Source organism: Marmota flaviventris, chromosome X (genome assembly GCF_047511675.1).
Source record: "Marmota flaviventris isolate mMarFla1 chromosome X, mMarFla1.hap1, whole genome shotgun sequence".
In the NCBI taxonomy this organism is placed as follows: Eukaryota; Metazoa; Chordata; class Mammalia; order Rodentia; family Sciuridae; genus Marmota; species Marmota flaviventris.
Genome location: NC_092518.1, coordinates 54,169,595 through 54,193,411, shown reverse-complemented (window position 1 = coordinate 54,193,411; position 23,817 = coordinate 54,169,595). Strand labels below are relative to the sequence as shown.

Below are 23,817 nucleotides of genomic sequence, written 5' to 3'. Positions count from 1 at the left end.
TGGTTCTTTCATCAGCAGATACTAGTCACCATATTTAATAGCATTTCTTTCCATATATCTGGAAGGGGTTTTTTATGATTTTTTTTAGCAAGTAACCAATCCCTTTAACTATGGTGAAAGATTAGTTTTTCCATGCTTTGTCACCTAACAAAGGAGAATCTATGAGCCAATATAAAATAGAATTATCTTTTTCCTGATATTTTCAGATTAAAAACAAGGAAACATGTCATTAGCAGACCCATAGAAAGAAAGCATTTTATTCAGGCAGAAGTAAAATGATCTTAGGTGGAAGATCATGGCTCTGTGAATAAATGAAAATCAATGAAATGAAAATGATGAATATAATAAATAAAATGCACAAAATTTGAACACACTGTAGCTAGATTATATAAGTTAAGAGTGAGATAAATGAAATTTAACAGTGCTCAATTTCGTGAATCCCACCATCATGTCCACCCACAAGAATGGGGTCCTAACTAGAATAAGATATATTCCATGCTTGTCTAATTCTATCAAAATGGATTCTACTGTCATATATAACTAGGAACCAATAAAATTTAATTTATAAAAAAAATATTGCAGGGGCTGGGGCTGGGGCTGGGGCTCAGCAGAGGAGCACTTGCCTGGCATGTGTGAGGCACTGGGTTCGATTCTCAGCACCTCATAAAAATAAATAAAATGGAGGTCTAACTAAAAAGAATTTTTTTTTTAAAAAAAGTTGCAGATGAATTAAGGTTGCTAATCCAGTAACTTTGAAGTAGGGAAACATATTTGAATTATCCAGTGAAGCCAATCTCATTCTTAGAGTCCTTATTTGTAAGACAAGAGAGGCAGAAGTGGAACCAAAGTTACGAAAGTGTGAGGACTTAGCCTAATGTTAGCTTTAAGAGGGAGAAGTTGGCAGGTCTGATTTGTGGCTCAGCGGTAGAGCACTTGCCTAGCATGTGCAAGGGCCTGGGTTCGATCCTTAGCACCACATAAAAATAAAGATATTGTGTCCAGCTACAACTAAAAAAAATACAGGAAGTTATACTCCGTGTGTGGTGCTGAGGTTCTAACCCAGGGTCTCACAGTGCAAGGAGAGAGCTCTACTACTGAGCCACAACAAAGATGGAGGGGCTGGGCCATGAGGCAAGGCACACAAGCACCTTCTAGAGGCTGGGAATGTTATTGAAAGGGATTTTCCCTTAGAGTCTCTGGATGAGAGTGCTGCAGTGTTTTTATACCTCTGGCCTCAAGAATTGTTAATAAATTTATGTTTTTCTAAGCCCTAAAAAAAAGAGTGCTAGATTGCTTGCATTGTCTGAGAAGGGGATGAACATATCAATTAATATATGACCAATCAAAATATCAGGGCGATAAGGCAGAATAAAATACCCCAGTGATTGCCCCAACACAAAAACATCAATTTGAACAGCTATCCATTCTTGACAATAAAAATAAAAATAAACTCAAAAAAAGGTAGCAGAAGAAAATAATAAAATAATAGAGATGAGAGCAAAAAAATAAATGAAATAGAGACTAGAAAAATGAACAGAGATTAAAATTGTTTTATTTAAAGATAAAACATTAACAAACCTTAGCTAAACTAAAAAAGAAGACTCAAATAAATAAAATCAGAGAGACAACCTACAGAATGGGAGAGCATATTTGCAAGCCATATATCTGACAAGGGCCTAAAATCCAGAATATATAAGGAATACAAACAATTCAATGGCAAAAAAATAAAAAATAAACAAATAACCCAATTTAAATATGGGATAAAGATCTGAACAAACATTTCTCAAAAGGAGATACACAAATGGCCAAAAAATATATGAAAGAATACTCAGTATCATTAATCATTAGGAAGTGCAAACCAAATGATGATATCACTTAACCATGGTGAGAATGGCTATTATTAAAAAGACAAAAAGTAACAAATGTTGGGGAGGGTGTGAGGAATGAGGAACTCATATACAATCTTGATAGGGAGGTAAATTAGTTCAACCATTATGGAAAACAGTATGTAGGATTCTCAAGAAACAAAAAATAGGGCTGGGATATAGCTCAGTTGGTAAAATGCTTACCTCACATGCACAAGGCCCTGGGTTTAATCCCCAGCACCACAAAATTAAAGGAAACTAAAAATAAATTTACCATATAGTCCAGCCATCTCACTACTGAGTATATATATATCCAAAGGAAATGAAATCAACATATCAAAAAGACACCTGCACTCCTATTTTATTGCAACATTATCTACAACAGATGAATGTGAAATAAGCTTAAATATCCATCAACAGATGAATGGCTTTAAATACACAATGGAATGTGTGTTAACACAACATGGAATACTTTTCATCCATTAAAAATCATGAGATCCTATCTTTTCAAAAGTATGGATGGACCTAGAGGAGAGTATAAAACAAATCAGGCACAGCGTTTGGGTCATACATTAAAATCTTTGATTCATTTTGAGTTGATTTTTGTATGTACTATAAGGTGTCTCTTTTCTTTTCCTTTCTTTTTTTTTTTTTTTTGCATCTGAATATACAGTATTTGCAACACCATTTATAGAAGAAACCATCATTTCCCTATTATATATTCTTGGTGCTCTTGTGAACAATTGACCATGTACATGTAGGTTTATTTGTGGGCTCTCTATTCTGTTCTCCATGGTTTATATGTCTGTTTTCATATTAGTGCCCTACTGTTTTGATTTGGGTAGCTTTGTAATACTATATGAAATCAGGAAATGTGGGACCTTCTATTTGTTCTTTTTTCTCATGATTGCTTTAGCTATTCAAGGTCTTTGTGGTTGCAAACAAATTTAAATATTTTTCTATTTCTCTAAAAAAACCATTGCAATTTTGACAATGAATCATGTTGAATCCATAGAGACTTCTTTTTTTTTATGATACTGAAGATTGAATGTAGGGTTGCTTTACCATTGAGCTACATCACCAACCCTTTTTGGTTTTTATTTGGAGACAGGGTCTGACTCAGTTGCTGAGGCTACCATTGAACTTGCAATCCTCCTGCCTTAGCTTCAAAGATAGCTGGGATATTTAGGCATGTACCACATGCCCAATGCATAAAGACTTCTTTACCATTGAAAACAGAATCAATTTCAGAAAACTCAGAACCAATTCAGAAAACTCATCTTTAAGATTGTAGGGCTGGTGTTGTAGCTCAGCAGTAGAGCACTTTCCTAGCACATGCAAGGCCCTGGGTTTGTTCCTCAGCACCACATAAAACAAACAAATAAATAAATAAAATAAAGGTATTGTGTCCAACTACAACTAAAAAATAAATATTTTTTAAAAAGATTCTATTAAACCAGGATAACTCTCAGTACTAAAATTTGCATCAGGATTCTACTAGATAAATAAAACCAAAAGGGAGATTATATACCCACACATATATATATGCAAACACATATATACATGACCCTTGAATAATATAAATAACATGGGCTGGGGATATAGCTCAGTTGGTAGAGTGCTTGCCTTGAATACAAAAGGCCCTGGGTTCAATCCCCAGTACCAATAAATAAATAAGATGGGTTTGAAGTATGCATGTTGACATAAATCTACTACAAAAAAGCCAGGTGCACAAACACATTGGAGAAAAGATAGGTTCTGATGCTGGGAAAACTGGAAAATCCATATGTAACAAAATGAAATTAGACACCTATCTCTCTCTTACCTTGCACAAAACTCAAAGTGGATCAAGAATCTACACATTAGACCAGAGACCCTGCACCTACTAAAAGAAAAAGTAGGCTCAAATTAACATCATGTCAGTTTAGAAACCAAATTCCTCAACAAGACCCCTAAAGCCCAAGAAGTAAAATCAAGAATCAATAAATGGGATGGTATCAAACTAAAAAGCTTCTTCACAGCAAAGGAAACAATCAAGAATGTGAAGAAAGAGCCTACAGAATGGGAGAAAATCTTTGCCACCTGCACCTCAGATAGAGCATTAATTTCCAGGATACATAAAGAACTCAAAAAACTTAACACCAATCAATAAATGGGCAAAGGAACTAAATAGACACTTCACAGTAGAAATATGATCAGTCAACAAATATATGAAAAAAGGTTCAACTTCTCTAGCAATTAGAGAAATGCAAATTAAAACTACACTGAGGTTTCATCTCACTCCAGTTGGAATGGCAATTATCAAGAATACAAGTAACAATGCCAGGCATGGTGGCACATGCCTATAATCCCAGGGGCTTGGGAGGCTGAGACAGGAGAATCACGAGTTCAAAGCCACCCTCAGCAAAAGCGAGGAGTTAAGCCACTCAGTGAGACCCTGTCTCTAAATAAAATACAAAATATGGCTAGGGAATGTGGCTCAGTGGTTGAGTGTCCCTGAGTTCTATACCCAGTACCAAAAAGAAAGAAAGAAAGAAAGGAGGGAGGGAGGGAGGGAGGAAGGAAGGAAGGAAAGAAAGAAAGAAAAAGAAAGAAAGAAAGAAAAATATAAGTAACAATAAACATTGGTGAGGATGTAGGGGGAAAAGATACACTCATGCTTTGTTGGACTGCAAATTGGAAAGTAGTATGGAGATTCCTCAGAAAACTTGGAATGGAACCACTATTTGACCCAGCTATCCCAAAAGATTTAAAATCAGCATACTATAGTGACCCAGCCACATCAATGTTTATAGCAGTTCAATTCACAATATAGCTAAGCTATGGAAACAACCTAGGTGACCCTCAACAGATGAATGGATAAAGAAAATGTGATACACATACAAATGGAATATTGTTCAGCCTTAATGAAAAATGTAATTATGGCATTTGCCTGTAAGTGGATGGATGCTAAGTAAAATAAGCCAATCCTGAAAAACCAAAGGCTGAATGTTCTCTATGATATGCAGATGCTGACTCATAATAGGTGGGAGGGTAAGGGGGGAGGAGTGGAGGCACCAGATTGGACTGGCAGAAGTGGGGGGGACAGAAGGGGGATAGGAATGGGAAAGACTAGAATGAATCGGACAGGACTTTCCTATATTCATATATGAATACACAACCAGTGTAACTCCATATCATTTACCACCACAAAAATGGGAAGTTATACTCCATGTATGTATGATATGCCAAACTACATTCCACCATTATCATGCTAAGTGAAGTAAGCCAATCCCCAAAAACCAAAGGCAGAAAGTTCTCTCTGATAAGTGGATGCTGATCCATAATGGGGGGAAGGGGGCATGGGAAAAAAGGAGGAAAGTTGATTAGGCAAAGGGGAGGGAGGAGAGGGAAGGGGGTATGGGGGCCAGAAAGATGGTTGAATGAGATGGACATTATTACCCTAGGTACATGTATGACTGTACATACGATGCAACGCTACATCGTGTACAATCAGAGAAATGAAAAGTTGTGCAGCAATTGTGTACAAGGAATGAAAATACATTTGCTGTCATATATACCTAATTAAAATTAATTAATTAATTAAAAATATAATCTACTGTCATGTATAACTAAAAAGAACAAATAAAAAATTAAAAATAAAAAGGCTGGGCACAGTGATACATGCCTATAATCCCAGCAGCTCTGGGGGCTAAGGCAGGAGGATCACAAGTTCAAAACCAGCATCAGCACCTTAGTGAGGCACTAAGCAACTCAGTGAGACCTGTCTCTAAAGAAAATACAAAATAGAGCTGGGGATGTTGCTCAGTGGTCGAGTGCCCCTGAGTTCAAACCCTGGTACAAAAAAAATACTACAAGTAGTTATAATTTATCAAAATATACATCACACAGAGTGTGATGTGTGCCATATGCAATTGAGAGAAATGTAAACAAATATAGTGCTAAATTATAAGCACAAAAAAGTAGATGTACACATCTATGTTATAGTTTGGATCTGCAATCTCCCCTAAAGGCTCATGTGTTTAAGGCTTTGCTTCTAAACTGGTACACTATATAAAGTTGGTGGAAACTTTAGGAAATAAGGCCTGGTTGGAGGAAGTAGGTTATTGGGAGGTGTGCCCCTATAGGGTATATTGGGATGCTGGCCTCCTCTTTCTCCTTTTCTTATTCTTCATGCTCTTCTTCATTGCCTTCATCTTCTTCCTCATCTTCTCCATCATCTCCTCCTCCTCCTCTCCTTATTTGTCTCTCTCTACTTCCTGAACACAGTGAGTTGAGCAGCTTTGCTCTACCATGGGCCCTCCACCATGATATTCTGCCTTACCACAAGCAATGGAGCCAGCAGACCATGAACTGAAACCTCTGAAACTGTTAACCAAAATAAATTTTCCTCCTTTGATTTCTTGGGTATTTTTCTCACAGCAATGGAAAACTACACATCAATTAACTTATGGAAAAGCTAACTTTCAAATTCATAAAATAACCTTTAAAAAGAATAAAGTTGGCAGGGGGTGCTCACAGTTCCTTATTCAAAACTTACTACAAAGCTATAGTTACAAAAAGGAGGAGTGGTACTGGCATAAGGACAGCAATAAAAATGTTCTGGAATTAGAGAGTGTTGATGGTTTCACAACATAGTGAATTCACTAAAAGCCATTGAATTGCACACTTTATTTTTAATTTTTTAAATATTTTTTAGTTGTCAATGAATTTTATTTATTTGTATGTGGTGCTGAGAATCTAACCCAGTGCCTCACACATGTTAGGGAAGTGCTCTACCACTGAGCCTCAACCCCAACCCCAAATTGCACACTTTAAAATGGTGAAATTATAGTTTACCTGCAGTGCTTTTTCACTGGGCACGATTTATATTATATTGTCACAGGTGTGTCTCTGAAATGGTTTACTTGGAAGGTTGCAACAACATGTACCATTGAAAATGAGATAATCTGCAACACTAAGTCACCTGCAGGGTAATTCCTTAAAAAAATAATCATGGGGCTGGGAATATAGTTTATCGGTAGAGTGCTTGCCTAGCATGCACAAGGCCCTGGGTTTAATCCCCAGCACCACCAAAAAAGAAATCATACCTCCAGGAATAAGCAATTCAAGTTTGAATAAAGAGATTACAAAACTGAATTCAGATATATTATTTTATATTATTTGAGGGCACTACAAATAATGCCTTTCTCCAGTCACGGAATGATTCTGGAATATGCAGTTCCAAACTTGCCTGCTGAAGGGAAATTAATCTTGGGAATAATTACAATGAAAAATATTGTTTTGAAGCATCTGCAATGGCAATATTAGACCCACCTCATTTAGTGCAAACCTCAATGAACCTGCACAAGCAGTACCAGTTTATTTCAAGCAATGTTGGAGCACCATCCTGTTGCTATTACAATGGAGGTGAAGAAAAAAAGACATTAAACCACTTCCTCTACTGATTTTAAATCCTCAACATAGTGATACTTTAGAGAAAGGAGAAGAACGTGAATAAATACATTTTATGGAGAGATCTTTGTCACCATCACTTGAGGAAAGTGTACTCCAATGAGAGATTATTTTATTTTCCGCATGAAAGTGGAAAACACTTGCATTCACTATTAGCATATAATCCTCAGATCTTAAAAAATGTTGAAAGAGGAGAATCAGATGATTTTAGAAAATAAAAGACTTACATTATATGTTCAGAAAAGGGATGTATTGAATGAAAATAAGGCAACAGCTAGAAGAAGAGCTACTAAAAGCAAAAATTTAAGTAGAGAATCTAAAAGCAATTTACTTATGGAATAATCTACCTAATTATTGTAGTCTAAAGGGTTTTTTTTCAATCTTTCAATTTGATTATTTTAATTTTGTCATAAATTACTTTGGGAACATCCTAAAGCAGAATAAATGCTGAAAATTGTTGTTAATCTCTACTATAGAAAAACTTTTGACCTGATTTTCTTCTTTCTTTCTTTATTTTGGTATGATTTTCTAATTATTTGATTTTCTTTTTAGATATTAAAAGTTACTGATTGTTTGGTAATTGTTATGGTTTAGATATGAGGTGTCCCCCCAAATCACACATATGAGACAATACAAGAAAGTTTAGAGGTGAAATGATTGCGTTATAAGAGTCTTGGGGCTGGGGATATACCTCAGTTGGTAGAGTGCTTGCCTTGCATGCACAAGGCTCTGGGTTGAATCCCCAGCAGGAGAGAGAGAGAGAGAGACTGACTTCCAATCAGTGCATTAATCCCCTGATAGGGATTAACTAAGTGGTAACTGTAGTTAGGTAGGGAGAGACCGGAGGAGGTGGGTTTTTTGGGGGGTTGTATCTTTAGGGCATATAATTTTTTCCTTGTTGAGTAGAGCGCTCTCTCTCTCTCTCTCTCTCTCTCTCTCTCTCTCTCTCTCTCTCTCTCCCCCTACTCTCCACTTCCTGTTGCCATGTACTGAGCTACTTTCCTCCACCACACATTTCTACTGAAAGGAAAGTGACCACAACACTCGGAGCCACCAAGAAATCTTTACTGCAGCAGTGCAAAAGAGGGGAGAGAGAGAGAGAGAGAGAGAGAGAGAATTTTTTTTTAATATTTATTTTTCAGTTCTTGGCAAACACAACATCTTTGTTTGTATGTGGTGCTGAGGATCAAACCCGGGCCGCACGCATGCCAGGCGAGCGCGCTACCACTTGAGCCACATCCCCAGCCCCAGGAGGGAGTTTTTGTAGCCCAAATCTAATGGGGTCTCTGGGTCTGCAAGCTGCCTTGTGGCACAAGTGGGTTAAGTGTTCAGCCTTGGGGGGGGGGGGGTTGAGTGCTCAGCCTTGAATGGGGTTGAGTATTCAGACTTGACAAACAGGTGATAAAGAGGGGTGGGGGTGCGTGGGTTATCCTGCAGCTAACATTCCTTCAGCCTGCCCTACAGACAACTTAGTTCAGCCTGTCCTACACCTAACACCACCAACTTTGGTCCAAAACAATGGAGTCTAGTGAGGATGGCCTTAGGCCTGAGCCTAAGCAACTCCTTTTTAAAACTCCAGTTTGAAACCTGCAGTCTCACCAGGCACACCTACCGAGCCCTCCAGTATGGCTCTCAGGCACAAAGAAGTCACTTCTCCCCACCCTGATAAACTCAGAGTGAAGCCTTTGGCATGGTATCCTCACCCCTTAAGCGGGAAAGGTGAAAAGATAAGGATGGGACCACCAGACCAGATGTTAACCCCAGGGTAAATGACATAACTGAGAGATCCGGTGGCAGCTGATAAGGATTGAAAGAGGGATCAAAAACCCCAAAATCTGGTATAAATAATGGAGCAAATGAACAGACATTCAGCTAGCCAACATCTTGAGAGCTGCAGCTTCTCCCTAAAACCCTCTCTCTTCAACCAGCTCCATCCCTGGAGAAGCCTGCCTCAGTTCCTGATCTGATCACCTCAGTCTAAGTGAGTGTGCATCTGCTGGACTTAAAGCCTAAGACTTGAAACTTTTGATCTGACATTTGAGCTTAGCATGCAGAGGGAATGTCTGTCATGAGCCTATCATGATTAAGTGTGTTTGCAGTGCTTAGAATTCATCTAGAATTGTTTGCTGTGAATTGATTATGTTTATTGCAATGTCTAGCATTAAGGGTTGTCATTTTCTTGGTTAAGAACCTATAGAGTGAATTTGTATTAAATGATTTGAGTGAATAAAGCATTGACTAGGGCAGAAGCGTGTGGACATTCTTTGTTTCTCCCCCTCGACTGCATAAGTCGCACCTTTTGCCATCTCTACAAGTCAGCTGTCTATGAACTAAGACTTCTGAAACCATGAGACCAAATACAATTTTCTTCCTGTAAAACTTTCTTTTCAGGTCTTTTGGTCACAGTGGTGTAAAAGCTGACTACAACAGAAGTATTTTTCATTATCTTCCCCCAGTTTATTTTCTAAAACATTAAATTGTTGGCTTTACTGAAGGTCTTCTATTTATTTTTTAAAACATTTTAATTATACACATTACTATGTGTGTGTGTGTGTGTGTATCTGTAGTTGGACACAATACCTTTATTTTATTTATTTATTTGTTTTTATGTGGTGCTAAGGATCAACCCCAGGCTAGGCAAATGCTCTACCGCTGAGCCACAACCCCAATCATTAAAATACATACAAATATGTACACAAACACAAATTTTTTCCAAGTTCTGTCTTCAACTTTTTTAGTTAAAACTTTGAAAGCTAGTTAAATGGTTTTAAAATTAGTCCAATTTAAAATTTATATCACTTAATAACAAGAAGTTTCTCTGTGGATCACTGGGATTGTGGCTCAGCAGTAGAGTGCTCACTTAGCACATGCAAAGCCCTGAGTTTGACCCTCAGCACCACATATAAATAAATAAATAAATAAATAAAGGTATTGTGTCCAATTACAATTGAAAAATAAATGTTAAAGAAAAAAAAAGGGATGTAGCTCTTTAGTAGAGTACTTGCTAGCATGTGCAAGGCCCTGAGTTTGTTTCCAGTACCAAAAAAAAAAAAAAAAGTTTTATCTCTGACACTTTTTTATGTTTTCATCTTTTGAAGGAATCTTAGATTTTAGAAATGGAAGATATTTGGAAAACACTTTTTCCCTCCTCTTAAATTTAGAGGTAATGAAACTGAGATCCAATGAAAACATAATGACTAACTTGAATTAATAAAGCTATGGCAAAATAAGGACCAATACTTGGTTTTTCTTTGTATATCCTTCCCCCTCCAATTTATTGTATTTCAGAAGTAAAAACATGTTAAAATATTCTCCAGATTTAAAAATAAGAGAAATTTATTTCATTTCATTAAAATTGCTTTTTGGGTTTGAGATGTAGCTCAGTGGTAGAGTGCTTGCCTAGCATGTATGAGGACCTGGGTTCAATCCTCAGCACCACATAAACAACTAAAAATTCTTTTACAGATTGTTTGGTTATTTAAACAAGGGAATCATATTGTGCCATACTCCTTCTCTCTTTTGTCTTACAAAGAGACACCAGATATCTCACTGAAGTTGTTATATGCTTTGTGTGATTTAAAGTTGTTTCCTGGGGCTGGGGATGTGGCTCAAGCGGTAGCGCGCTCTCCTGGCATGCGTGCGACCCGGGTTCAATCCTCAGCACCACATACAAACAAAAGATGTTGTGCCCACCAAAAATAAATAAATATTTAAAAATTCTCTCTCTCTCACTCTCTCTTTAAAAAAAATAAATAAATAAAGTTGTATCCTAATTCATTTTAAATTTCTTATTCTGAAAACGGTTCTATTCACAGTAAAATTCAGAATGAAAATTTGCATAGAATGAAAATAGCAAAAAATCATATGTTTAGGGCTGGGGTTGTAGCTCAGTGGTAGAGCACTCACCTAGCATGTGTGAGGCACTGGGTTTGATCCTCAGCACCACATAAAATAAATAAACAAATAAGTAAATAGATAAAATAAAGGTATTGTGTCCATCTACAACTAAAAAAATTCTTTAAAAAATCATATGTTTATAATTTATGATATAACCTGTAGCCTTTTATTGTTTGCATGTTGTTTTGGTTTTTGGTACCAGTGAAAAACCAGCCTCTACCTCAGAGCAAAGCCTGTCCAAGGAAGGGACATCACCTTTGTCCTTGGAAAGACCCACAGAGCACTCCTAGGCACATTCCCACCATGCTGAGTTGTTTATCTACAAATAACAGGAGAGATCTGCTGCACCAGGTGTCCCTGACTCAGTCAGGCTAGGTGGGGATCCATAGCAACCCCCTAGCAGCCACCAATCAGCATGAGACAGGGAAATACCTGGGATGCCAGATGACCCTCCCAGTAGTTTATGGTGGTTGATAACATGTTGGGAAACCATGTAGTTCAGCATGTACACCCCTCTTGGCTTAAACCAATCAGTTCAAATGAATACCCCTTTTGTACTGACCAATCACTCTTACCCAACTTGTTCCCGCCAGTGAATGTGCTAATCATGTTTTAGAGTTGTTATTTGATTTTCCCGCCGTGTGTGATGATTTGCTAAGAGATTCTATGATGTATGTGGGGGTCCCTGCCTTCTCCAAAGAATGTATAAAACTGCTGCAAACCCTGGGCTCGGGGCCTCTCAGCGTCACCAGTTGCTGTGTGTGCACGCGGAGGACTGAGCTAGCTCGCAATAAACACCTCTTTGCTGTTTACATCGATCTCGGTCTCTGGTGGTGTTTTGGGGGTCCCGAATTCGAGCATAACATATGGGGGCTCGTCCGGGATCCCCCTAATAAGCCTACCCAGACACCCCGATCGAGAGGTGATAAAAACCCGGCCGGTAAGTAAAGGCATTGCCGATCTGTAAGTTTCTGTACTCTGGTTGCATGCAGGTTCTGGTTCTGTGTTGTGTGGTCGGCAAAAGGTCCAGGTGGACGCACCGAAGGGCAGCCGACGGGGTTTGTGGGAGACGTCCCCAGCCCCTTTCTGGGTTCTGAGTGGATTGCCTGTAGTAAAGTATTTTGTGAAGTATTTGGTAAAGTATTTTGTAGCTGACAGATACGCGGTCCGCCTGTGCCTTTAGTTTCTGGGTACCAATCCACGACACGCTGCGAATTCTGTGGCCACGCTGCGAATTTTGTGTTATGTGTGTTTGTTCCTATTGTCCTGTCTGTCTCCACCCCAACACCCTGGCAAGAGAACTAATCTCCCAGTCTGGGGTCATCAGACCCAATCTGAGGGGTATGCTCCCCCAATCCATTTGTCTGAAGGGAAGGCCCCAATTGGCTTGGGGCCAGCACCCACTTTTGTTTTTTTGACAATCTGAAAAGGGAATCTATGTTTTGTGTGTCTTTGTCTGTGTCTCTGTTAAGTGTGATGGCATTGTTTTACTTTGGGCAGATGCAGAGTCCCAAGTTGCAATCTGCCTTAGATGTGTAGAGGTAACTTTAGCTACATTTTAGCCTAAAAATGTCCCTAGTATGCTTCTCCTGTAAGGGACCAAAAGTCAATAGAACCGCCAGCTTTTCTGTTCTCAACTTTTACATCCCTTTTAGCTGTGTTTTAAAGAACTTTGATAAACTTTACTCCCCTTTATTAAGCGAGATTAGGGAAGCAATGTTTTCTTTTCTTCCTGTAGTTGGCTTGAGTGCACCTACTGCAGAGGGAAATGCCTGCTGGGGATCTAAGAACTTTGATACCTCGCTTTTTCTTTTTCTCAAAACCCTGTCCTCATTATTAAATTGGCATTAATTGGCTTCAAGAACAGGAACCGAATTTCCAGTTACAAATTTTGCACCCCAGGGAGGAGCCTCCCCTCTGCTTTCTTGGGGAACCTAGCACTCTGAACAACTGCATGCCGAGGATGTAAGAGGAACTTTTTGGGAGCTGACTACTGAAAAGTTAGGAGATATGGAGAGTGCCTGGTGCCTGGGGTTGGACCAAACCAGAGGAACTAATCCTGTAAGTAAAAGGAGGGACTGAGGGACTCCCAGCAGCTGCCGAAGCCATTTTGCTTTGGGGAACTCCCTTTTCCTTACCTGCACTGTAAGGATTACTCCACCTCTGTCTACTTAAAAAAAAAGGGACAATGAATGCAGTAATGTGTTGATATTATAGATTGTTTCTTGGGGATGATCTTGGCTGAATGTGTATCTAAAAGATTATTTTTTTATTGTAACAATCTGGTATCTGAATGGGTTTTTGAAGCATTGCACAATCTTGCAGTTAAAAGTTAGGTTTAGGTAATTTGTTTAGTTTATGATTTCAGATAATTCATGCCAGAGAACTTAAACACTTAGGATAGAAAATTAAAGAACTCTACTTCCAAGTTGGCAAGTAACTCCCAATCATTTAGTTTTATTTTTTCATCAATTTTTGAACTGGGTAGCCTGAGAAGATTTCACTAGGGGTACCAGTGCATTAATTTGGGCAAGGATAGTAAATTATGATTTGGTATCTGTTCCCCTCAGTGTGTAAGATTTAGGAAAGTGTTGGATTGGGACGCTGGTCTGGTTTATTGAAATGACATTGAATAGCAACAGTCTTGGGAATTTTTAAAGCTTAATTTTGGATATACATGGTAGTGTGTGGTTCTCTTTTGAAATTTTTTTCAGGTGATTTAATGTAACTTAATACTACTTTAGGAATTTTATTTTGTAGTTTTCTTATAAATGGTCTAAAGATTGCCTGTTAATGTTTTGCAGAGGTACTGATTTAAGAACTCACAACCTGGGTTAATTTAAGATAATGAGTTATCACCTACAGGATAGAGAGATAGACATTAATGCCCAGTACTCTTAATATAAGGCTGTTGAAATTTATTTGCTGGATGTTTAAGATTAAGTTTTAAAATTAAAGCTAAATTAAAAGGTCCAAGAAAACCAATATTTGGCTCTTGCCCTCTGAGTCAGTCTGAATCCAGGGAACAGGGGAATTCTCTAAAGAGCTTTGCAACTCTGGGCCACATAACCTCCCGATCAGGGAGATTAATGAGACCACTGGAGAACAGAAAGCCAATCAGTGCATTTGCTATGAAGAGGAGGGTCATCAGAGAAGGGAGACATCCCTGATGCTTCTGAGGGAAGCCACATGGTCAAGCAAGGCCTGGACCCATCCTAGCACAAATGGCACTAGCGGAACTGAGAAGCTGCTGTAAAGTTCCCCCAGGAATGACTCCCATGGAAACTCAGCTGACTATTAACAATAGATAGAAACAAAAGTCAGTTTGACAGCTTCATCTTAAACACCTAGCAAAGGCAGTTAAAACCAAAACACAGCCATTCCTGGGCATTTTAAATAATAATAATAATAGTTAAATGTAACTTCCAAGAATAAGTAAACTGTAGGCTACAAAAGAGATTCTTAGGCAGGAATTCCTGATAACTATCAAAAGGAACTGCCAGAGTAGTTTTTAGTTTAAGGCCTACAGCTATTTCTAACCTACACAGGTAAGCTTGGTGTTTGCTAGTATGATTATCCAGACCTAAGTAACAGAATTAAAGGTTTCTCTATTAGACACAGAGGTCATACTTGTAAAGGATTTTGCAAGATCAGATGACATTAAATTATTAAACTGTATCTTAAGGGGAAGGATATCTGCAACCCTAAAAGTTAAATGTTATGTTTACAGTCTTGGTAACTGGGCATGTTAAAGCCTGGTGAGGGAACTTATGTACAGTGACATGTTCCAGCTGCTGCAACACTTATTCAGTACTCATGGTTTTTGTTTCTCTCATAGAAGCACCCATCCCCAGATGACAACCTGTTTTTCCCCAACCAGACTTCAAATAGAACTGACTTCTAAAAGGGAACTCATGTCCCCCATGTCATCGTCCCCCACGTCGTCCATCGTCCCCCATGTCATCGAGCCCCCTCATGTTCGACACCCCTTTTCAGCTCTGAAGCAGCCAGAACGAGCCATCGCCCCTTCTCCTTACAGCAATAAAGTTTCTAAAATTAGGGGGGAATAAAGCCAGAAATGGGTAGGCAGTGTAGATAGGTAAATCGAGTCAGGTTGGATCTAGGAGGCCAATTTTGAGTGAGTCTGGGAAGTTGAAGACTGTCCCCTGAGGATTACTGTTTACCAAGATGTAGAGCCAGCCCAAATAGGCCCCCAACTGAGGAAACCATGATTGGTTCCCAAGTTTCCAGACAAAGGGGGGGAATGAAAAACCAGCCTCTATCTCAGAGCAAAGCCTGTCCAAGGAAGGGACATCACCTTTGTCCTTGGAAAGACCCACAGAGCACTCCTAGGCACATTCCCACCATGCTGAGTTGTTTATCTACAAATAACAGGAGAGATCTGCTGCACCAGGTGTCCCTGACTCAGTCAGGCTAGGTGGGGATCCATAACAACCCCCTAGCAGCCACCAATCAGCATGAGACAGGGAAATACCTGGGATGCCAGATGACCCTCCCAGTAGTTTATGGTGGTTGATAACATGTTGGGAAACCATGTAGTTCAGCATGTACACCCCTCTTGGCTTAAACCAATCAGTTCAAATGAATACCCCTTTTGTACTGACCAATCACCCCTACCCAACTTGTTCCTGCCAGTGAATGTGCTAATCATGTTTTAGAGTTGTTATTTGATTTTCCCGCCGTGTGTGATGATTTGCTAAGAGATTCTATGATATATGTGGGGGTCCCTGCCTTCTCCAAAGAATGTATAAAACTGCTGCAAACCCTGGGCTCGGGGCCTCTCAGCGTCACCAGTTGCTGTGTGTGCACGCGGAGGACTGAGCTAGCTCGCAATAAACACCTCTTTGCTGTCTACATTGATCTTGGGTCTCTGGTGGTCTTTTGGGGGTCCCGAATTAGAGCATAATACCAGGTATCGAACTCAGGGGCAAAATTAACCACTGAACCCCATCCCCATTCCTTTTTATATTTTTCACTTAGTCACAAGGTCTCACTAAGTTGCTTAGAGCCTTAATAAATTGCTGACGCTAGCTTTGAAATTGTGATCCTCCTGCCTCAGCCTCTCAAGCTGCTAGGATTACAGATGTACATCACCACACCTGGCCTTTTATTGTTTGTAAACATTGCTATTTTAGTATTTATAGAAACAAAATCTTGATTTTTTTTTAATTTTAGTTGTTAATGGACCTTTATTTTATATATTTATATTTGGTGCTGAGAATCAATCCTAGTACCTTATACATGCTAGGCAAGCACTTTACCACTGAACCACAACGCCAGCCCCCAAACCTTGATTTTTTAAAGAACACATACTAAATTCATGCCAAATTTTTATCATGTGTTTTACTTAAGGGTTTCTATTTTTGCTGGGAGTTTGTTGAGGAAGAATTTTTCTTTTTTTTTTTTAATAATGGCATTATGTTCATACATCTTATCTGGTTTTCTTTTGACATAATCATATATACAAGGAATTTTATTTCAATCCCTATTTTTCCTCTCCATGTTTTTCTCCCCTCCTCCCTCCCTACTCTGTCTCCTCTATCTTACTGATCTTCCTTTTACTCCTTTATTTATTTTTGATTGGTACATTGTACATATACATAAAGGAGATATTCCCTTTGATACATTTATGCATGTATAATAGATAAGGGTGATCAAGCAGAAATCACTAAGCCAAGTGATTTTAAGTGAGTGTAGTAAGAGTCAATGCAGGCTATGCTAACCTGGTCTGGCAAGTGTCCATGGAGGTAGCCTCTGTTTAGCTTGAGCAGGATTTTTACATGCAGGAACAAACTAGAAATCTACATTTTTGTGTAAATTTTTCCAATTTTATTTTTACTTTTTCCATATTATTTAGTGTATTAGTTGTACATAAGGTGAGATTTGTTGTTGTTGCATGTTTATACATGCACACACTATAACAATATAATTTGGATAATATCATTCCCCAATAAAATTTTATAATTTTAAAATGTTCACAAATAATTCAAAATGCCTTTTGATAGCATACAGACAGGTGAGTGGGCCTCATTCAGCCATTCGGCTTCCTTTGTGGTTTCTGGTAAAGAAATGGTTCTCAAGTGTACAGCCTTGGAGCTTTCACTTAAGACCTTTTTAGAAATGTATATCTATTCCTATGGAATCACAAACTCTGGGGAAATACACCCTCTAGAGATTCTGAGGCTAAGGAAACTTTGTGAGCCAAAGAAACAGAGATGGTTTTGTTGTTTGTTTTTCTTTTTAGCTCAGGACTGGGAATTGAACCCAGATGTGCTCTACCACTGAGCTGAATCTACAGACATTTTTATTTTTTATTTTGAGGAAAGGTCTCGTAAATTGCTGAGGCTGGCAGGAACTTGTAATTCTCCTGTCTCAGCCTACTAGTACTGGGGATTACAGGCATACACCTCTGTGCCTGGTTCAAAATAAAATATTTTACAAGTACCTTGGTACCTAAATCATGTTAGATTATCAAAAGTTATTGTTGAAATGTAGAGTGAGTGAAAGTGAACTGAGGGATATCAATTGGGATGTTAGTTGTCAAAGTATGGATTATGTTAAATACTATTTTTAAGGAGTGGCTTCACTGAAAATGTATGGGACACTGATGCAAGCTTTGATTATGGGGATGATATAATTAGAGCTGTGATTTAGGAGAGTGCTATAATAGCATTGAAGATTACACATTGTAGTAAGAGAAAATTAAATCAGAAATTTAGGCTAGGGCTATAGAAACAGAAAAAAAAAGGTGAACGTTATGGGGACTATTTTAACCAGTTCATAATCTCATTGGTTGAATTAAAAAAGCATTTTATATATTAAAGATTTTTATTATAGAAATGAATAATATCATATCCTTGACAATTTTCTCTTTTTAATCTGTGCTATGACTTTCCTTTTAGTGTAGTGAATCTTCTAATTTGAAGTAATATTTTTATAACATAATTCTTTTTACTGTAGGTGGCTTTAAATTTTTGAAATTAGAGTACAAATTATCATATGAAATTTAATCATATTATAATTTCAGCATGCTACCACTCAAAATTGATAATGAATGTTCAATTTGAGTGTTGACTTTATTTTTTTAGTTGCCATTGGACACAATATCCTTATTTTATTTATTTATTTTTAATGTGGTGCTGAGGATCGAACCCAGGGCCTCACACATGCTAGGCTAGCACTCTACCGCTGAGCCACAATCCCAGCCCCTTGAGTGTTGACTTTAAACAACAAAATTAACTTGGTGTTATTTCAAGTTTTTCAAAGAGCTGCTCTTCCCTTTTCCATCTTTATTTTTATGTGATAATATTTAAAATATGAGCTATTGTCCTTATGCTTTCTTTTGGAGTAATATCAAATTTTAATGACATGTTTAAATAGCTTGGAATGCAATAAATTATATTTACTATGATGGTGGTTGAATAAATACTTTGTTAATACATGTTAAGGTCTGTAAACAAGTCTGGATGACACCTGGCATTTTGCCAGGGGGAGTGGTTTGTGAAGTAATAGTCAGCGAGCCATTAACTGTGGAGATTCCTTATTGGTTGACTGCTATATCTAGTTTATGTTAATTAGATAAGCTGTATGGAATATAAATACCTCTGTTGTCCTACAATAAAGGGCTCCTACTCCTGCTGTATCAAGGTACACAAGTTGTTCCTCACCCACCCCCCACCCCCCCTCCCACCCCCGTTAGTTTGCTGCAGCCGGATTTCGGCAAATACATGTTCTTTTAAATACAAGTAATACATTATGTGACTTGTGTGCTCCTTTTGTTGGCATAAGACAGATATTAGTACAACAGAGACAAAAATTTTAAAGATGTATAAAATAAATAATTTTTTAATTTATTTATTTTAATTAGGTATATATGACAGCAGAATGCATGTTGATTCGTTGTATATGATTGCAGCACAACTTTATATTTCTTTGATTGTAAACAATGTAGCGTCACACCATATGTGCAGTCATACATGTACCTAGGGTAATGATGTCCATCTCATTCCACCATCTTTCCTACCCCCAAAGCAAAGATATTTTAAAGATGACTTAAAAAGCACTACTCATAACCATAAAGGAAATAATTCACAAATTGACCCACACTAAAATTAAGAAAATGTATTTATTAAAACTTGCCCTTAAGAAATTGACATGAAAATCTATAGAATAGTGAAGGTATAGGCCAATAGTCTGGGACATTTCTAACAATCATTAAAAGCTAACTAAGCAGAAACAGCTCAAAGCAAAACGTGAACTGAAAGTAAAAATGCTTGCTTATGCATAAGCCAAGATACATTCTTCTTATCTAGTTGTAGCTACATAATATTTTGTTTCTTTGAATAATGATTCCTGATTTGTAATCACAAAATACTGTGAGCCTGCCAAAATGAAAAGTATATATGATTAACTTCACAAGTAAAGAACTATGTAATGTTTTGAACAGCCAACAATAAAAAATTAAAAAAATAAATAAATAAATAAAAAATAAAATAAAATGAACAATTATCTGCCAATATAAAACAAATTTTAAAACATTAATCAGGTTATTGTTCATTTTATAATTGACTTTTTTCAGCTGCCTAGATGTTTATTCTAAGTTGTGGTAACTTGTTAAATTTTCTTGTCCTACAGAATTCTTTAAATAGCTTTTGTTTTTATCTGGGAAGACAGAAACCTTCTGCTATAGATTTGGTGATGCATGTTGTCAGAAATAAAATTTGTAAAGAACATGATTTAAAAAAAAAAAAAAAAAAGATTGGGATTCAGCACCTTCACTCCTGTGTCCCTGTTGTTTCTCCACCCAGTTTGGGGCTCCTCACCATCCATTTCCTGAGACCCCCTGCCAGAGCTGGACTCCAACAAATATTGAGCAAAATTAGACACTAAAAATATATACAGTATGATTCCACTAATAATCAACAAACTAACCATAGATATTCAATATCAGAACAGAGGTTATTGTTGGTGAAAGAAAGAAAAATGCGTGGTGACTGACAGGACTTCTGACAATGCAGACAATACTCCTTTTTTAAATTGGGGTGATATTTAATTGAGCAGGTTCACTTTGTGAGAACTCACTGAGCTATGTACTAACAATTTGTGTGATTTTCTGCATAAGTTATGTTTCAATTTTAAAAAGTATAGAAAAGACATCTATGAACTTATAAAGATAGATGCCTAAAATTTATCTTAAGTGAAAAGAGAAATATGTATGAATGAAGTTATTCATGAACTCATGAATGAAGCATGATCTCCACTTAAAACTAAGTTGAAATATATAAATATTTATTTGTGGATAAATAGGTGATGGAAAAGAATATCTCAAATTGGGATGATCAAGGAATTTTCCCCTTTGTCTTCATTTCAATTTTTATAAAAGATATACATTATTTTGTAATTAAAATTAAATAATTATATGAAATGAGAAATCATAGAAAATATAGCTTAGACCTTAGATTCAATCATTATTATAATAAATGTTATTGAATATTCCATATTTGCCAGACACTTTTTTATTTACCCTTTTATGTAATTATCACAGTAGTTTCTAATAGTTGCTCTTGTCCCATTTTATTTATTTTATTTATTTTGCCTTTATACATGTACTTTGGTTTGTTTTTTGCATTACAACTCTTAATACACATATATTCCACAATTTTTCATATCTCTGTTTGTATATAAAGTATGTTGACACCAAATTCAAGTCTTCATACATGTACTTTGGATGATATGTCACAATCCACAGCCCTTGCTAATCCCCTGCCTCCTCCCACCCCTCTTCCCTATCTAGAATTAATCTAATCCCCCCATGCTCTACCTCCTTACCCCACTAGGAGTCAGCCTCTTTACATCAGAGAAAACATTCGCATTTGTTTTTCTGGGATGGGCTAACTTCACTTAGCATTATCTTCTCCAAAGCCATTCATTTACCTGCAAATGCCCAGATTTTGTTCTTTTTTAAAGCTGAGTAAAATTCCATTGTGTATATATGCCACATTTTTGTTATCCATTCATCCACTGAAGGACATCTAGGGTGGCTTCACAGTTTAGCTATTGCGAATTGTGCTGCTATAAACATTGATGTGGCTGTGTCCCTGTATATGCTGTTTTTAAGTCCTTTGGGTATAGACCAAGGAAGGGATAGCTGGGTCAAATGGTGGTTCCATTCCCAGATTTCCAAGGAATCTCCATACTGCTTTCCAAATTGGCTGCACCAATTTGCAGTCCTGAGAAAGTGATGTGACTTCATTTTTGAGAAACCAGCCTCTACCTCAGAGCAAAGCCTGTCCAAGGAAGGGGGCGTGGCCCTTGTCCTTAGAAAAACCCACAGAGCACTCCTAGGCACACACACCCACCTGCTGAGAGATCTGTGGCACCAGGTGTCCCTGACTCGGGCTAGTGAGGACCCATAGCAAACCCACCAATCAGCATGAGACAAGGAAAATACCTGGGATTCCAGATGACCCTCCCAGTAGTTTATGGTGGTTGATAACACGTTTGGAAACCTTTTAGTTCAGCACCTACTCCCCTCGTGGCTTAAACCAATCAGTTCAAATGAATCCCCCTCTTGTACTAAACAATCACCCTTACCCAACTTGTTCCCGCCAGTGAATGTGCTAATCATGTTTTAGGAGACTGCTACTAACACCTTTCTATCACCAGAGGACGTAAGTGTCCAACAAGGCCACCTCCATATGCTGGGAGGCCCCCAACCCCCGCAGTTGATAGTTGGGATCCTGAGACAAGATCTCAAATATTAACATGCCCTGTATTTGAGGCAGGAGGGCAGCGAGTTTACCATGTTTTAAATTTCAAAACAGTGAAGCAGCTAAAAGAGGCTGTAACAACCTATGGTCCTCAAGCACCCTTCACTGTAAGCATGGTCGAATCCATTAACAACTTGAACATGACGCCAGCAGATTGGGCTAATATGTGTAAAGCTGTGCTAAATGGAGGACAATACTTGTTATGGAAGGTTGCCAATGAGGAATTTTGCAAGGAAACAGCCCAATGAGCATCACCGCAGAGGAGCCAATCAGCTAGATGTTGCTGGGGCTGCTGTGAGCCAATCATCAGCCGGCAGCTGGAAGTTTGCTGGGGCCCCTTAGGCTGTGGCTCTCAACATCAGTTGTTTTATGATTTGCTAAGAGATGCTAAGATGTATGTAAAGTCCCTGCCTTCCCCAAAGAGTGTATAAAACTGTTGCAAACCCTGGGCTTGAGTCTCTCAGCGTCACCAGTTGTTGTGACCAAGCTAGCTCGCAATAAATGCCTCTTTGCTGCTTACATTGATCTTGGTCTCTGGTGGTCTTTTGGGGGTCTCAAACTGGAGCATATCAGTCCCACCAGCAATGTATGAGTGTACCTTTTTCTCCACATCCTCGCCAATACTTGTTGTTGAAAAATAAATTTATTTAGATTCCAAATATACTGTATGTAAATATCATAATACACTTGTTTTTAAAATGTTAAGATCCAGGCTGGGGTTGTGGCTCAGAGGTAGAGCACTCATGTAGCACATGCAAGGCCCTGGATTCAAAATTCAAAATAAAAATAAATAAATAAAATAAAGGTATTGTGTCCAACTACAATAAAAAATAAAATATTTTTAAAAATATCCTGCTCAGAGTTCCTGCCTCCAGCTGCCAGGGGGTACAGCAAGCCAGCAGCAGAAGGGTGCTGTATCCCTGCTTTTCCATTCTCTCTCCTGAGTAGCTTTATTTCCCCTTCTCCTCTCCCCCTCTGGTGTTTGTCCCTAGGAGGAACTGGGGATGCCTGCTTGGAGTTTGTTGTGGGGGGAGGTAGGGGGAGGGTAGGGGTGTGTGGGAGGGAGGAGGGAAAGGGAGTGTTCTCCTCAGGACCCCTCAGTCAACTTGAGATTTGAGCAATAACTTCCCCTTCAGGGCACCCCCCTGTGTGCCCTTCCTATTCCCCCGCCAAAAAAAACGACTATGGAAAAATCTTGTCTCCCCCTTTCCTCCCCTCTGCCCTCCACCCCTCCCCAGGATAGATTGGAAGTAGGTTTAAGAGCAGCCTTGGAAGCCTGGGCTGGGAGTGCAGGACCAGAGCGAGTGATGGAGCCTGTGCACTGGGGATGGCGGGGGGGGGGGGGGGGGGGGGGGGGGGGGGGAGGGGGCGTCACATTGTCCCTGCGGGGGGTCGCCCTGTGGGCCTAGGGCGTGGATGAGGGCTCAGAGCCTCGGCATCCACCTCTGGCTGCCCCATCCGGCTCCCCCTCCACCCCCCTCCTGCCCAGGGTAAAGACAAAAAAAAGTAAAAAAGAAAAAAAATAAAAAATGTTAAGATCCACAAATTTGGAATAGGAAAGACAGTAGAAAAAAATCTGACATAACTTTCCTTTGTACATGAATGAATACACCACAGTGAATCCCACCATCACGTAAATCCACAAGAATGGGTCCCTAATTAGAATAAGATATATTCCATGCATGTATAATTTTATGAAAATGGACTCAGTAATATACAACTTAAAAAGAACCAATAAATAAAAAATAAAATAAGGGCTGGGGTTGTGGCTAAGTGGTAGAGCACATGCCTATCATATGTGAGGCCCTGGG

At 38.5% G+C, this 23,817-nt stretch overlaps 1 non-coding gene across 1 annotated transcript; it reads left to right on the top strand.

The window, feature by feature from the left end:
* Positions 1 to 3,457: 3,457 nt before the first annotated feature.
* On the top strand, positions 3,458 to 3,533 carry Trnas-uga (transfer RNA serine (anticodon UGA)). Its single transcript has one exon. It is a non-coding gene; the product is annotated as a tRNA-Ser (tRNA).
* The last annotated feature ends 20,284 nt before the right edge of the window (positions 3,534 to 23,817 follow it).